The following is an 18,180-nucleotide window of genomic DNA, read 5'->3' as shown; positions in this document are numbered from 1 at the left end:
AAAGACTGCACTGTCCCTGTGAAGTCTCGCTTCTCATATGGTAATGTTTAGCTGTTTCAAAATCTCACGAGGTTGTCTCGTTATTTCTCTTTTATTTCTCTTTAATGGGACATAAAACCCCAAAATTTTCTTTCACGATTCAGATAGAGCATACAATTTTGAAAAAGTTTCCAGTTTACTTCTATTAAAAAAAATCTTGGTTTTCTTGTTATCTTTTGTTGAAAAGCAGGAAGGTAGGCTGAGGAGTGTGCACGTGTCTGAAGCACTATATGGCAGCAGTTTTGCAACAATGTAATACATTAGCAAGAGCACTAAATGGCAGCACTATTTCCTGTTATGTAGTGCTCCAGACACATGCACGTGCACACCTATCTAGATATCTTTTCAACAAAGAATAACAAGAGTACAAAGCATATTTTATAATAGAAGTAAATTGGAAACTGTTGTAAAATTGTATTCTCTATGGGAATCATTACAATTTTTTGGGTTTCATGTCCTTTTCAAGAAACTCTAAAGTTAAAATTAAACTGTCATGATTCAGATAAAGCATGCAATTTTAATCAACTTTCCAAAATTTGTTTCTATTATCTGATTTGATATGTTCGCTAGATATCTTTGTTAAAAATATATACCTAGGTTGGCTCAGGAGTAACAATACAGTACTGGAAGATAGCTGAGGATTGGTGCGTTTTTTATGATTGGTTTACCCGATGTGTTCAGCTAGCTCCCAGTACTGCATTGCTGGTCCTTCAACAAAAGATACTAAGAGAATTAAGCAAATTTGATAATATATATATATATATAAGTATATTCTATCTGTATAATAAAAAAAAAAAAAAATTCTCTTTATTTATGTTTTTTTTTTTGCATATAGTTGAGTGAACTGTTTTAAAGAGGGAATTAATTTGTTTCCTTTTAATTATTTTATTTATTAATTTTTTTATGTGATTTTGTGATGCCAGTATCCTTCACAGTAGAGCTTATTCTATGTGACTGAAAGTTAAAGGGACACTGAACCCAAATTTTTTCTTTCATGATTCAGATAGAGCATGTAATTTTAAGCAACTTTCAAATTTACTCTTATCATTCTTTCTTTGTTCTCTTGCTATCTTTATTTGAAATAGAAGCAATCTAAGCTATTTGTTTGGTTCAGAACCCTGGAAAGCACTTGTTCATTGGTGGATGAATGTATCCACCAATCAGCAAGAACAACCCAGGTTGTTCACCAAAAATGGGCCTGCATCTAAACTAACATTCTTGCATTTCAAATAAAGATACCAAGAGAATTAAGAAAATTTGATAATAGGAGTAAATTAGAAAGTTGCTTAAAATTACATGCTCTATCTGAATCACAAAAGAAAAAAATTGGGTTCAGTGTTCCTTTAACCTTTACACACTAGATTCTGTTGATGGAGAATTGAACAATGTTTGAGTTGTAATGTTGGCTAATGAGAACATTTTGAGGTAAAATATCTTCCTTTTCTACATAGAGATGTTCAGGTGATATTTTCTAGTCAGCTTTTTTATGCTGCATCACTTTCAAATGCTTCAACATTTGAGTATCATGTCCCTTTAAATGGTGTCTGCTTTAATAGATTGGTATAGCTTAGAAAGCAAAGCTAAAAATCACCCAAGCTCCTTTACGATGTATTTGCAGGGAAATTTTATTTGATTGGAATGTTGGCCTTTGAATGCTCTCTAAATTGTAAAACTTAAAGTACTGTGGGATCCTATGTGTAAAACTATGTGGAATTTCCTTGAAAATAATAATAAATGAGGTTGTAAGATCCAACAATTTAATATCAAGGGGAATATTTATCAAGCTCCCTTGTTTCTCCATAACTTGTCCGCCTGCTCTGAGGCAGCGGACAGAAATCAACTTGAACAAATACGATCAGGTTGATTGACACCCCCTGCTAGCGGCCAATTAGCCGCGAATCTGCAGGGGGCGGCATTGCACCGGCAGTGCACAAGAACTGCTGGTGCAATGATAAATGCCGAGAATGTATGCTGTCGGCATTTATCGATGTGCAGCGGACACAATACGCTACTTTGTATCATGTCTGTTCGCACATTGATAAATGTACCCCTATATGTCTAACATTTCTACTCACAAACGTGACATAAGTAACAAAAGGAATTTCCTCTCAGAGGCACTAACATTTACATATGTTTTTGCTTAGAGTTATAAGGCCCTCCTTACAATGCTAACATTATCTGAGGTTGTTGAATGATTTTTGTTTATAGCAAACAATAATATAAGCCAATGGTAGGTTCTAGTACTGAATAAATGACTATACATTATGACTGCTTTGGAAACATTGTTTTGTTTGCTATGGGGAGTAAATTTAGGGGCCGAATTATTAACAGTCGTCCACCCGACATCGCTGAATGCCGACAGCCTACGCTGTCAGCATTTAACATTGCACAAGCAGTTCTGGTAAACTGATTGTGCAATATCGCCCCTTGATTTGGCCGCTAGCAGGGGGTGTAAATCAACACAATCATATGAGATTGAGCGGATTTATGTCCGCAGCCTCAGAGGAGGCGTACGAGTTAAGGAGCAGGGGTCTTAAGACCGCTGCTTCTAAACTCCTGTTTCCAGCGAGCCTGAAGACTAGGGCGGAAACAGGGCCATTCGGCCCTTAATAAATCGGCCCCATTGTCTTAATTGATAACCAATAATGAAATTAACCAATTATGTATATTTAAAATAAAAAGTAAAATACAGTCAGCTCTGAATATATTACATTGCCAGACTACTATGTGTTGGTGGTTATATAGAAGGGGTTTATTTTGTGTTTAATTGCTTTTTTTGTTGGTTTTAGGTCATGTGATTGAGCAGGCCAAAAAGTATTTTTGTGGATTTTAGTTTTTTTGAAGCTTAAGAGCTAATTTTTGGGGTTAAACTTAGGGGTAGGTTTCAGATTTTTATGTCGTAGTCAGTGGTGGTTCCAAAAACCTTATTATGGGGAGCAAACACTTCTGCCTTTAGTTGCAAGCATTCCACGCTTGTGGACAGAGTATGTAGAGATGTAGTTACTATTGTTGCATAGGTAGGGTCAGGGCAGGGCGAGGTGGAGTCACAGGTGTTCGGAGGGCAAGCCAGTGGTCCGGGGGTGTGGTTAGGCAGTTGTTGGATGTGACCTGCCTAAATGTTACTTTCCTCTTCATCTCAATGGGGGTGCAAAGTAGAAGATTGGAGTGCTTTTGCACCTCTTCCTCCCCCTAAAACTGCCTTTGTGTTAGATTTTATTTTTTGGTTGTGGGGTGGCCTTGAGTTGGGATATGGCAGGAAAAATTATCACTCAGACCAATTTTTAAAAAGTTGATAGCAACAGCTATCTTATTTTCCAGCAACCATTATATTAGATGGAAGAGGAATATCCCTTTCAGTCAGTTTAAAAGAATTTGCAGAAACTGTTCAAATTCAGATACCTTTGAAGTACAAAGCACAATTTTATACCAACGTTTTGTTGGCAAGGGCTACCCTAGGGATTTACTTGACCATTGTCTAGAAAGAGCCCAAAATTTAGACAGAAATATTTTTTTCGAGAAAACTAAGGGAGGTGACAACATTGAATCAGGAAAGTATAGTAGTAACACACTTAGTGAACCATAGTTCATCACACAATACAATAGTAATTTTACAAATTTGTAGCATACTAAATAAACATTGGAAGATTATTCAAAAAGATCCTTTTTTAAAAAACATAGTAGGAGACAGACCCAGTTTATAGAAGAGCACCCACCCTTAGGAACAAATTAGCACCTAGTAAAAGAGTTAAACACTGTCATTCTATTAAAGAAAACAATTTAAAAAATATACATTTTTGGGGCTTACTGGCTCATATAAATGTGGAAAAGGGCTGTAATGCTTGCAAATATTTACTTACAAAAAAATCATTTAAATCAAACATTACTGGTGAAGTGTTCAAAATTTCCAATCGTTTTAGTTGTGAATCTAGCTATCTGGTCTATTTATTAGACTGCATTTGTGGGGTCCAGTACGTAGGTCGCACCATCAGATAAGTATGCACCCATTGGGGTGAACATTTTCATAATTGTAAAAATTGTAAGAAAACCAAAATCAAACACAGTGTACCGAATCATTGCAAAATGATACACAATGGTAAATCTGATATCTTTAGATTTATCCCCATCGACTATGTTCCCCCTTCCACCGACGATGATCGGCTTGTCAAACTCAGAATTCTGCCAATGTTGATCTTGCTGCTTTCACCTAAAGTTTTTATGTATATATTACATTTGTAATACATTCCTCTATGGAGGGATATTAAATAATATCACATATTAGTATTACACTCACATTATACACATTTTAACCAACTATGTATTCACATATATATTTAATGATCATCCAACTGTGACCATCACATCACTTTCATATAATGATTTTTCAATCTAAATTATTATTTGCCATTTCCTTATCACAATGAGTCACCTTATATTTGCAGAAACTACACACCATAGAGGCAAACTATATTACATTTGGCTCTATGTTATTTGACTTTAAATATTCCCATGTACAATTCACCATTCTCTTTTTCACAGTCAGTTGCCTGATATTTCTAGCAATCATACAGTATATTACACAGGCTAATATACTATCTAGGGCCTAGATTTGGAGTTTGGCGGTAGATGGGCTGTTAACGCTCCGCGGGCTTTTTTCTGGCCGCACCATAAAATTAACTCTGGTATCGAGAGTTCAAACAAATGCTGCGTTAGGCTCCAAAAAAGGAGCGTAGAGCATTTTTACCGCAAATGCAACTCTCGATACCAGCGTTGCTTACGGACGCGGCCAGCCTAAAAAACGTGCTCGTGCACGATTCTCCCATAGGAAACAATGGGGCTGTTTGAGCTGAAAAAAAACCTAACACCTGCAAAAAAGCAGCGTTCAGCTCCTAACGCAGCCCCATTGTTTCCTATGGGGAAACACTTCCTACGTCTGCACCTAACACTCTAACATGTACCCCGAGTCTAAACACCCCTATCCTTACACTTATTAACCCCTAATCTGCTGCTCCCGCTATCGCTGACCCCTGCATATTTTTTTTAACCCCTAATCTGCCGCTCCGTAAACCGCCGCAACCTACGTTATCCCTATGTACCCCTAATCTGCTGCCCCTAACACCGCCGACCCCTAGATTATATTTATTAACCCCTAATCTGCCCCCCACAACGTCGCCGACACCTGCCTACACTTATTAACCCCTAATCTGCCGAGCGGACCTGAGCGCTACTATAATAAAGTTATTAACCCCTAATCCGCCTCACTAACCCTATCATAAATAGTATTAACCCCTAATCTGCCCTCCCTAACATCGCCGACACCTAACTTCAATTATTAACCCCTAATCTGATGACCGGAGCTCACCGCTACTATAATAAATGTATTAACCCCTAAAGCTAAGTCTAACCCTAACACTAACACCCCCCTAAGTTAAATATAATTTAAATCTAACGAAATAAATTAACTCTTATTAAATAAATTATTCCTATTTAAAGCTAAATACTTACCTGTAAAATACATCCTAATATAGCTACAATATAAATTATAATTATATTGTAGCTATTTTAGGATTAATATTTATTTTACAGGCAACTTGGTAATTATTTTAACCAGGTACAATAGCTATTTAATAGTTACCTAGTTAAAATAATAACAAATTTACCTGTAAAATAAATCCTAACCTAAGATATAATTAAACCTAACACTACCCTATCAATAAATTAATTAAATAAACTACCTACAATTACCTACAATTAACCTAACACTACACTATCAATAAATTAATTAAACACAATTCCTACAAATAAATACAATTAAATAAACTAGCTAAAGTACAAAAAATAAAAAAGAACTAAGTTACAAAAAATAAAAAAATATTTACAAACATAAGAAAAATATTACAACAATTTTAAACTAATTACACCTACTCTAAGCCCCCTAATAAAATAACAAAGCCCCCCAAAATAAAAAATTCCCTACCCTATTCTAAATTAAAAAAGTTAAAAGCTCTTTTACCTTACCAGCCCTGAACAGGGCCCTTTGCGGGGCATGCCCCAAGAATTTCAGCTCTTTTGCCTGTAAAAAAAAACATACAATACCCCCCCCAACATTACAACCCACCACCCACATACCCCTAATCTAACCCAAACCCCCCTTAAATAAACCTAACACTAAGCCCCTGAAGATCTTCCTACCTTGTCTTCACCATCCAGGTTCACCGATCCGTCCTGAAGAGCTCCTCCGATGTCCTGATCCAAGCCCAAGCGGGGGGCTGAAGAGGTCCATGATCCGGTCAAAGTCTTCATCCAAGCGGGGCAGAAGAGGATCTTCCATCCGATTGAAGTCTTCATCCAGGCGGCATCTTCTATGGTCTTCCATCCGGAGCGAAGCGGCAGGATCCTGAAGACCTCCAGTGCGGAACATCCATCCGGCCCGACGACTGAACGACGAATGACTGTTCCTTTAAGGGACGTCATCCAAGATGGCGTCCCTCGAATTCCGATTGGCTGATAGGATTCTATCAGCCAATCGGAATTAAGGTAGGAATTTTCTGATTGGCTGATGGAATCAGCCAATCAGAATCAAGTTCAATCCGATTGGCTGATCCAATCAGCCTATCAGATTGAGCTCGCATTCTATTGGCTGTTCCGATCAGCCAATAGAATGCGAGCTCAATCTGATAGGCTGATTGGATCAGCCAATAGGATTGAACTTGATTCTGATTGGCTGATTCCATCAGCCAATCAGAAAATTCCTACCTTAATTCCGATTGGCTGATAGAATCCTATCAGCCAATCGAAATTCGAGGGACGCCATCTTGGATGACGTCCCTTAAAGGAACAGTCATTCGTCGTTCAGTCGTCGGGCCGGATGGATGTTCCGCGCTGGAGGTCTTCAGGATCCTGCCGCTTCGCTCCGGATTGAAGACCATAGAAGATGCCGCCTGGATGAAGACTTCAATCGGATGGAAGATCCTCTTCTGCCCCGCTTGGATGAAGACTTTGACCGGATCATGGACCTCTTCAGCCCCCCGCTTGGGCTTGGATCAGGACATCGGAGGAGCTCTTCAGGACGGATCGGTGAACCTGGATGGTGAAGACAAGGTAGGAAGATCTTCAGGGGCTTAGTGTTAGGTTTATTTAAGGGGGGTTTGGGTTAGATTAGGGGTATGTGGGTGGTGGGTTGTAATGTTGGGGGGGGGGTATTGTATGTTTTTTTTTACAGGCAAAAGAGCTGAAATTCTTGGGGCATGCCCCGCAAAGGGCCCTGTTCAGGGCTGGTAAGGTAAAAGAGCTTTTAACTTTTTTAATTTAGAATAGGGTAGGGAATTTTTTTATTTTGGGGGGCTTTGTTATTTTATTAGGGGGCTTAGAGTAGGTGTAATTAGTTTAAAATTGTTGTAATATTTTTCTTATGTTTGTAAATATTTTTTTATTTTTTGTAACTTAGTTCTTTTTTATTTTTTGTACTTTAGCTAGTTTATTTAATTGTATTTAATTGTGTTTAATTAATTTATTGATAGTGTAGTGTTAGGTTAATTGTAGGTAATTGTAGGTAGTTTATTTAATTAATTTATTGATAGGGTAGTGTTAGGTTTAATTATATCTTAGGTTAGGATTTATTTTACAGGTAAATTTGTTATTATTTTAACTAGGTAACTATTAAATAGCTATTGTACCTGGTTAAAATAATTACCAAGTTGCCTGTAAAATAAATATTAATCCTAAAATAGCTACAATATAATTATAATTTATATTGTAGCTATATTAGGATGTATTTTACAGGTAAGTATTTAGCTTTAAATAGGAATAATTTATTTAATAAGAGTTAATTTATTTCGTTAGATTTAAATTATATTTAACTTAGGGGGGTGTTAGTGTTAGGGTTAGACTTAGCTTTAGGGGTTAATCCATTTATTATAGTAGCGGTGAGCTCCGGTCGCCAGATTAGGGGTTAATAATTGAAGTTAGGTGTCGACGATGTTAGGTAGGGCAGATTAGGGGTTAATACTATTTATTATAGGGTTAGTGAGGCGGATTAGGGGTTAATACATTTATTATAGTAGCGCTCAGGTCCGCTCGGCAGATTAGGGGTTAATAAGTGTAGGCAGGTGTCGGCGACGTTGAGGGGGGCAGATTAGGGGTTAATAAATATAATATAGGGGTCGGCGGTGTTAGGGGCAGCAGATTAGGGGTACATAAGGATAACGTAGGTGGCGGCGCTTTGCGGTCGGAAGATTAGGGGTTAATTATTGTAAGTAGCTGGCGGCGACGTTGTGGGGGGCAGGTTAGGGGTTAATAAATGTAATACAGGGGTCGGCGGGGTTAGGGGCAGCAGATTAGGGGTACATAAGTATAACGTAGGTGGCGGTCGGCAGATTAGGGGTTAAAAAATTTTAATCGAGTGGCGGCGATGTGGGGGGAGCTCGGTTTAGGGGTACATAGGTAGTTTATGGGTGTTAGTGTACTTTAGAGCACAGTAGTTAAGAGCTTTATAAACCGGCGTTAGCCCAGAAAGCTATTAACTCCTGCTATTTTCAGGCGGCTGGAGTTTTGTCGTTAGAGCTCTAACGCTCACTTCAGAAACGACTCTAAATACCGGCGTTAGGAAGATCCCATTGAAAAGATAGGATACGCAATTGACGTAAGGGGATCTGCGGTATGGAAAAGTCGCGGCTGAAAAGTGAGCGTTAGACCCTTTAATCACTGACTCCAAATACCGGCGGTAGCCTAAAACCAGCGTTAGGAGCCTCTAACGCTGGTTTTCATGTCTACCGCCGAACTCTAAATCTAGGCTTAGGTTTTTTATTATTAGAATTTGCAATAATTGATCGCCCAAAGTTTCTGGTAGTTTTTTGCTTCTTATATATTGTTTTCATTGATATTTTTAACATTAGAGTATTTTTTAACATTAGAGTATTTTGATTTTTATAGATTTTTGCTTTATCTGTATACTAGCAGAGACCAGCAATATTTATTGCATCTGACACCGCTTTTGTATATAAAACAATCATTTTATCCATTGTTATATTTGAAATTTGAATTTTTTTTGTATGTATCATATTGTGTACGATGACAATACAATGTAGCTATATTCTATCTAGCAGTTAGATCAGTATGCTATGTCAGCTCAATTAACCTAACTTTTACCACTTCCGGGTCATTTTAGGCTTAAATAGAGACCGTTACTTATCAATTTTATGCCTGATGAAACGGTCCTGTGTTGACTGAGAAACGCATTGTAATAAAATAAAGGAAGATTTTCTACCACGAGCTGGTTTTGTGGCTATCTTACTTCGTTTCACATATTGGAACTTTCACCGCAGCCTTTTCAATGGTTAGCCTGCAGCTGATTGCTGATCCCTGTGTTTGAGAGACACCTACACGCTGTTTTGATTCAGCTGGACACGCTATTCTCCTGTCATGGTATATACCTTCATCCTCTGAGCCTTCTGGAAGGCGGTTGTTTGACGATCTGAGTCCAGATTTGCCGGGTTAAACACACGGAGACCCACAGCGTACTGACTGCTGCTAAAACGTCAGTCTGCCTGATAGCATCTTATTGGTTTAAGATGCCACTATTCTTGTGAGTAGTTTTCATTTATCCTAATATACACAACATATGTAATTACATATTACATGAGGCGCCCCTTGTCTTTCTCTTCATTCTTGTCAAACTTACAGTCTGGGGGCCACAACATGGCCCTTCGCTACTTTTTATCTGACCCCAATATTCCTAAACTATGTAAACTGTATGTATGAACCAAAAAGGTGTTTTGCATAGTTTTTCAATCTGAAGACATACCACTCCAAACAGTATATCACTTCTTTTTGGCTGCAATTCAGTGCTATTCATTTATGTTTCCCCATTTGCAGCACATACACACATTTCTTATCTATGTTAATGAAGCTGGGAAATGTATATGTAATGGGGCCTGTGTGTGTGTATGTAGGTATACGGTACTTGCACAAACACAAACAGTATTGCTTATTTCTAACTTGTTTATGTACAGGCAAAAAAAACTTTTAATTTGTAGCACTTGCAAAATGTTTTAACAATAATATGTGTGATAAAAACAAACGCTGGGCCCTGTTCTGAAAAGATAACATAACATAACCTTGAGTTATGTGGTTCTAGTAATTTGTCTAGGCAACAGTTTTTTTTTCATTTGATTGTCATTAGCTCAGATGGGCCCCGATGTTAAAATCATTGTGATAATAGCAATATTTAAAAAATTGATCTTTCTTGCGATGAATATTGGCTGTGAAATGTAAAGGGCTGAAATCGGTGTTTGAAGACAGTTTCACCAACATAAGTTTAGTTACACTCCTCTGTCAGAGGTGATGCTTCTTTGACACTGGCGGAATTTTAAAAGCAGCATGACCACCTGCATTGAGAGTTTAATGTAAATGATACCTTTAGACAGTATTGAATGAAAATACACGCTTAATGTTGCAATGGAAACTCAACCCCTTATGAAACAATACAATAGTGAAACTAGATCATTGATAATGAACCTATATGAGCTGGGGCATTGTGGGTATATGGTACATGTCTTATGTTAATGTATTATGCTGTAAAATAAAGTATTTTTGTTATTTCAATTATTGTGGTTTTAACTCTTGGAAGGTGCTTTTCTTTTTAGGATTTCATGTACGGGATATAAATAATCCATAGATTAGTAGTTACTTCTTTCTTGTTTTACAAAAGTGCTTTTTTCAGTTTTGCACTATGTAAATGTTTTTATTTTTTTTTGGAATAGATTTCTTTTTTTATCTTTGTGAAGGATGCATGAATCAAGCTAACTACAAGGTTACCCTGGAAGAAAACTTGCTTCCTTCTGATTTGACAATGTACCCCAACTTTGAGGATTGTTTTTTCCTTCAGGATAATGCTTCATGCAATACAGCCAGGTCAATCAAGGTGTGGATGGAGGACTACCAGGTCAAGACCCTGTCATGGCCAGCCCAATCTCCAGACAGGAACCCCATTGAAATCCTCTGAAATGTGATCAAGAGGAAGATGGATGGTCACAAGCCATCAAAGCCAAACTGCTGGAATGTTTGCACCCGGAGTGGCATAAAGTTACTGGTCGAGAGCATGCCAAGATGCATGAAAGATGTGATTGAGAATGAAAAACTAGCCAGTTGGGGGTACTTGAAGACCGCGGTTGAGAAACACTGATAATAGCTGAACTAGAGCACAATTGAAATGAGAGCAGCTTAGTAACCATGGTTACTGATCAGCTGATTATTTCACCTGTGTTCTAGTTTAGCTATGATGAAAACATTGCCTGTCGGGGTTGCTTGAGGACCGCGGTTGAGAAGCACTGCTCTAAATGACAATATTTTTATTTGGAATGTTGATTTTACTCAAACACCAGGGAAACTGATCATCTTGCATTGGTCTATTAGTTTTTCTAGAGTTGTATATATGTAAGTATATATATATGTAAAATATTAATAACTGACTTTGGGGCCCATTTATCAAGCTCCGAAGCAGAAGTTATGAAGCAGCGGTCTAAAGATATAACCATGTCCGTCTGCTCTGAGCAGGCGGACAGGAATCGCCGGAATTCAACCCGAACGATTGACACCTCCCTGCTGGCGGCCCATTGGCCGCGAGTCTGCAGGGGGTGGCGTTGCACCAGCAGCTCTTGTGGGCTGCTGGTGCAATGCTGAATATAGAGAACGTATTGCTCTCCACATTCAGTGAGGTCTTGCAGACCTGATCCGCAACTGTTGGATCAGGTCCGCAGACCTTTGATAAATTGGCCCTTTGGGTTGAGCACAATTGGTCAAGTTTGGTCAGGTTAGGTGTTTTTTTTTTTTTTAATGTGCTCTATTGAAGTCTATGGAGAGAAGAAGTTAATGCAGTCGCAGTATCCAAAGTCCAGCGTTTAGTGGGCGTCAGGTTTTGCTCGTGTGTAAACAATTTACTTTCAACTTTTAATACATATGCTAGCTCGCGCTAATCTAAGGGCTAGATTACGCGTGAATTGGTAGTTTGCACTCCTGCTTGTGCATTAACTCCAATAGCCTTTGCACACGTCGAGTATAAATATAGGTTTAGATTATATAGGTATAGATGTATACAGATATATATATATAGGAAAATCTATTTAAAAATACTTAGAACATATTCTGCTATGTGAAGAACAATGGAATGTACTGTGAAATATTTACAGTACATACAGAGGTCAAACCGTTATTAAATATGACTATAGCATAAATATTATTTTTCATGTTTTCAGCTACTTAACTTCAAAGGGCTCAAATGCACACACACATATATATGTGTGTGTTTATATGTGTATATATGTCTGTCAATAAATATAAACACATATAAACAAAAATAATGGGTTGGGATCAGTGCTGGTGTGGAAGTAAAAAAATAAATGTTAGGTATAAATTTAAACAAAAAGTGAGTATGGTTGCTAATTTATAGGCAACCAAAATAAAGTAATGCGTCTGTGTAAATGTAAAATGTGATGTGTAGCAAACTTAATAAACAACCTGAAAAAGGGTTCAACAGGTCTAGTGAATCAATAAATTAGGTACAAAAAATATTGACACATAATAATGATAATGTCCTCAAATAAAAATTCACAAAGAAAAAAGTTTGTGTGTTACACAGACATAAAGTCTTGTAGATTAATCCAAATGGTGCTGAAACATTACCAGCCGTGATAGACTTGCAGAGGTTGAATCCTGTGTACAGTTACTCAGGTAGCTGTTGTTAGAGCAACGCAGGTGAACACTTCCAGGTACAGAGCGCAGCTGTGAAGACACCACAATTTCCTTGAACCGGTCTATGATGAGAAAAGCTGAAAGAAAACAAAAAACACAGCGCAGATCCGACTCAAGTGAATTTATTATAAAAATGTGAGTGCACAATTATATAATTTGCACTCACCAGATAAAAAGATAAAACACGCCTTTAAGTCAATGGATAGTGCAGATTACACTTGGCAGCAGTCCATAAGTGGGGCACTTGGAGCGCAACAATAGTTAGCAACTTGCATGGATTAAAGTCCCAACTGGAACAGATGGCCTCTCCAGGACATCAGACGAGTGGTTTCCCTCAACGCGTTTCTCCAGGACAGCGGTCAGGCTTTCTCAAGAGGAGTGAGAAGTCAGTAGTTGGATGAGAACGGAACATCCGGCTGCTCTTTTTACTGTCCAATGCAAGATTGTAGGGAGCTTGTAGGGTTAATTTTAGCTTTAGTGTAGTGTAGTAGACAACCCAAAGTATTGATCTAGGCCCATTTTGATATATTTCATGACAACATTTCATCGCCATATGCGGTCAAATAAAAAAAAAACGTTAACTTTTCAACTAACTGTTTCACAAACTTTAGACTTCTCACTGAAATTATTTACAAACAACTTGTGCAATTATGGCACAAATGGTTGTAAATGCTTATCTGGGACCCCCTTTGTTTAGAAATACCAGACATTTATGGCTTTGGCATTACTTTTTTGTAATTAGAAGGTCACTAAATGCTGCTGCGCACCACACTTGTATTATGCCCAGCAGTGACAGGGTTAATTAGGTAGCTTGTAGGGAGATTGAAGGGTTCATTTTAGCTTTAGTGTAGAGATCAGCCTCCCACCTGACACATCCCACCCCTTGATCCCTCCATGACCACTCTCAAACAGCTCTCTTCCCTCCCCCACCTCACTATTGTCACCACCATCTTTAGTACTGGCAGAAAGTCAACCAGTATAGAAATAAAAAGTTTTTTTTATTTTTTTATTTTTTTTATTATATATTTTTTGCAGTGTAGGATCCCCCCTTACCACCCAACCTCCCTGAGCCCCCCAAACAGCTCTCTAACCCTCCCCCCTCTCACTATTTGCTGCAATTTGTTAATAAAATGTGCTCATTTTTATATATTATATATCTTTTTTTCTGTAGTGTTGCTGTCCCCCCTCAATACCCAAACCCCCTCCCCCTCCCAGATTCCGTTCCCAACATTATTTACCCCTTATTTTTGCACTGCTGGCCGGAAGTTTGCCAGTGATGGAACACCTACCCACCTCCCTGCAATGGCTCCCACCCACCAACTATCGGCACCATTGCTGGCCGATGCAGAGAGGGCCACAGAGTGGCTCTCTATGCATCAGTGTGCAAAAAAAGGTATTGCAGTGATGCCTCAATATCGAGGCATCACAGCAATACCTTGAAAGCGACTGGAAGTGATCAGGATCACTTCCACCGCTTGAAACCCCTGAGGACGTACAGGGTACGTCCTTGGTCTTTAACTGACCTTTTTTGTAGGAAGTACCCTGTACGTCCTTGGTCCTTAAGGGGTTAAAGAGATAGGAAAGTCAAAATCAAACTTTCACAATTCAGATAGAGCATGTCATTTTAAGACACTTTTAAATTTGCTTTTATTTTCAAATGTGCTTTGTTCTCTTGGTATTCCTTTTTTTTAAAAATGCACATATTCTATACTAGTGGGAGCTGCTGCTGATTGGTGCTTGCACACATTTGTCTCTTGTGACTGGCTGACTAGATGTGTTCAGCTCGCTGCCAGTAGTGCAATGTTGTTCCTTCAGCAAAGGATAACAAGATAATGAAGCAAATTTGAAAATAGAAGTAAATTGGAAAGTTGTTGTAATGCTCGTGGGATACTCCTCTATTAGACCGAACTCGGCCAGTAGTATTGTTATCCCGGCATTGAGCCGGAATGATAGAGAATATCCCAGAGCAGAGAAAGTTAGTAAGATGAGGAGGGCGGCACTCAGGCAGGACATTCGACAGCGGCAACGGCAGAGCAGTCCAAGGCAAATCAATAGAATGGTCAGACATGCAGGATTTGGCAACAGTAAAGAAGTCCAAGGACAAACCACTAGAATGGTCAGACATGCAGAATTTGGCAACAGTAAAGCAGTCCAAGGGCACACCACTAGAATGGTCAGGCAGGCAGGGTTCGGCAACTAAGAGGCAATCCAGAACATCAAGGGTTAATAAGCAGAGTAGTCAGACAGGCAGGGTTTAGCGGAAGTATATCAATCCAGCAAATTAGGGGTTAAACGGGCAGAGTAGTCAGACATGCAGGGTTCAGCAGCAGTATATCAGTACAGCAATTTAGGGCTATAACAGGCAGAGTAGTCAAACAGACAGGGTTCAAACACATTAAGGTAATACAGTAGTAACGATCTATCACACCCAGGAGCACATACCTATACTTGGGCAGTGATAGATCGTTACTGAGAGACTTACATAGGCGCAGGATTCGCGCCACAGAAATCCAGACCGGCATCTGAGAGAGAGGAGCGTGCGGCGATGACATCAGCGCCGCATGCATCCGGACCCGACAAAGCCCCTGGCAACGGGCAGGGAAGGAGACGCCATGCCACTAGCAACTGCTAGAGCGGTGCGGCGTGGCAGTTGTTTAACATTGTATGTTCTATCCAAATCATGGAAGAACATTTTAGGGTTTTCTATCCCTTTAACTAATTGAGATATTACCAGATGGTACAAGCACCTCACCTTAGGCTCTCTGAGCAAGTGCTGTGTTTAAAATGCTGGTGCACGTGCATACTTAAATACACTTTTAAAAACAGCTACATCTTTTATTAGAAACATTTTCGCTAATGCATGTATAATACAAAAAAGATTCTGTGCAAAACTTAAATGCATCCACATAGATTCCAATTTTGTCTGGAATGTTTATTTAAGATGAACATAATCAATAAACTTTCAAGTGCAAAATAAATGAACATTTTGATATAAATGTTTATTTTGTATGCATATGTTTTTGAAATGTAGTGATTAAATGCTAATATATACTAGCATACATTTATAAAAATGACGTTACTGTCCATTTAAATGTAATGATATATAAGTTTAAGCCTATCCTTTATGTGCCTTCATTTTTATTGACTTTGATGAACATGCACCAGTTCCAGAAAGACAGCATGCAATGAAATTTAATGAGTCTAATTAAACACTGATGGGAAGGCTGTTCCTTTTGGGACTATAACTTTTTCAGACTTTTATATTTTAAATATGAGAGTGTGAAATATCAACATTTATTTGTGCTCCTGGTGAAGTTTTCACATATGTGGCTGGTGAACATATTGAAAAATCTATAGGATTTGCCAAAACTCGTAAATCTTATATACATTACTCAGAGAGCTATTTTAATTGTATACAGGTGATACGTGCGCAAATGTTTATAGAAATTAGTGTTTGGCATATGTGCATTAAAACTATAGAAATGCTGTTGTCTTAACTTGCCAATTAAAAGATAATATTCCAAAATAATTATGTTTTAGACCCCTCTATATTTAACAATAGTTTATCTCATAAGGTACCAAAATGCATAATTATAATTTTCATGTATAAGCCATAAACATAAAATGTTGTCTCCTGTTGTCATATGCTCAAAGCAGATTTGTTAAAAGGACATTAAACACCTTGTAATTAAAACAGTTATCTGCAGTCATATCAGTAGAGTCTGAACGCTATTTGAACAGCTTAAAGGGACAGTCTAGTCAAAATTACATTTTATAATTCAGATAGGGCATGCAATTTAATAAAAAAAAAACTTCCAATTTACTTTTATCATTTAATTTGCTTTGTTATCTTGGTATTCTTTGCTGAAAGCTAAACCTAAGTAGGTTTATGTTCTAATTTCTAAGCCCTTGAAGGTCACCTCTTATCTCAGTGCATTTTGACAGTTTTTCACAGACAGTGCTAAGTCATGTGTGCCATATAGATAACATTCAGCTAGATTACGAGTTTGGCATTATGAGTGAAAAAGCAGCATTATGGCCCATAACGCTTAATTTTCCCTAAGGCTGCTATGTCTTGCTGATATAGGTGTACCGCACACCTTTTAGCCAGTCACGCAACGTCAGTACCACACTTTTAAAAAAGTCCTTTTTCAATGGGACTCCCATAGCGCCAGTATTACAAGTTTGCTTGGAAGCCAAAAAGTGAGCGGTACATTCTATAACCACAAGATCCATACCGCCATCTAAAGTAAGTAACTCATAAACTCATAAATAAAGTGTTAAAAAGTACACTAACCCCCTCCCACATCACAAACACTATAATACATTTATTAACCCCTAATCTGCTGCTCTGGACATCGCCACTACTATTAAAATGTATTTACCCCTATTCCGCCGCTCCCTGACATCGTCACCACTATAATAAACCTATTAACCCCTAAACCGCCGCCCTCCCACATTGCAAACACTATTTAAATATAATTAACCCCTAATCTGCCATCCGCCCACACCACCGATATAATAAACTTATTTACATGCCCAGACCCTAAACTAAAAATAAAACCCACCCAAAAAACCCTTAAAAAAACCTAACACTAACCCCTGACGATCCACTTACTGTTTTTGAAGTCCCGCTTGAAGGATCCATAAAGGCGAAATCATCATCCATGCAGCAAGAAGTCTTCATCCGGGTGGCCTCTTCCATCTTCATCCAGCCGGCGAAGTCCTCATCCAGGCAGCATCTTCTATCTTCATCCATCTGGCGCGGAGCGGGTCCATCCTGAAGACATCCGGGCCGGAGCCTCCTCTTCATATGGTCTCCGCCGTACACTGGAACTTCTATGCAAGTGACGTCATCCAAGATGGCTTCCCTTGCATTCTTTAGAGCTGCTAAAATCCTATTGGCTGTTCCAATCAGCGACCGTATAAAGAGGATGCTCCACGCCGGATGTCTTCAGGATGGACCCGCTCCGCGCCAGATGGATGAAGATAGATGATGCTGTCTGGATGAAAACTTCTTGCCACCTGGATGAGGACTTCGCTGGCTGGCTGGATCCTTCAAGTGGGACTTCAAGAACTGCAAGTAGATCGTCGGGGGTTAGTGTTAGGTTTTTTTAATTTTTTTGGGTGGGTTTTATTTTTAGTTTAGGGTCTGGGCATGTAAAAGAGCTAATTGTCATTTTAAGGGCAATGCCCATACAATACAGAGCAATGGGGAGCTTAGGTTTTATTAGATAGTTATTTTATTTGGGGGATTTGGTTGTGGGGGTGGTAAGTTTTACTGTTGGAGGGGTGTTTGTATTTTTTTTTACAGGTAAAAGAGCTGATTAGGGCTATTAGATTAGGTTAATTCTTTTTTATTTTTTAATAATTTGTTTCTTATTTTTTGTAATTTAG

Source organism: Bombina bombina, chromosome 5 (genome assembly GCF_027579735.1).
Source record: "Bombina bombina isolate aBomBom1 chromosome 5, aBomBom1.pri, whole genome shotgun sequence".
Classification (NCBI taxonomy): Eukaryota; Metazoa; Chordata; class Amphibia; order Anura; family Bombinatoridae; genus Bombina; species Bombina bombina.
This window is presented reverse-complemented; position numbering follows the sequence as displayed.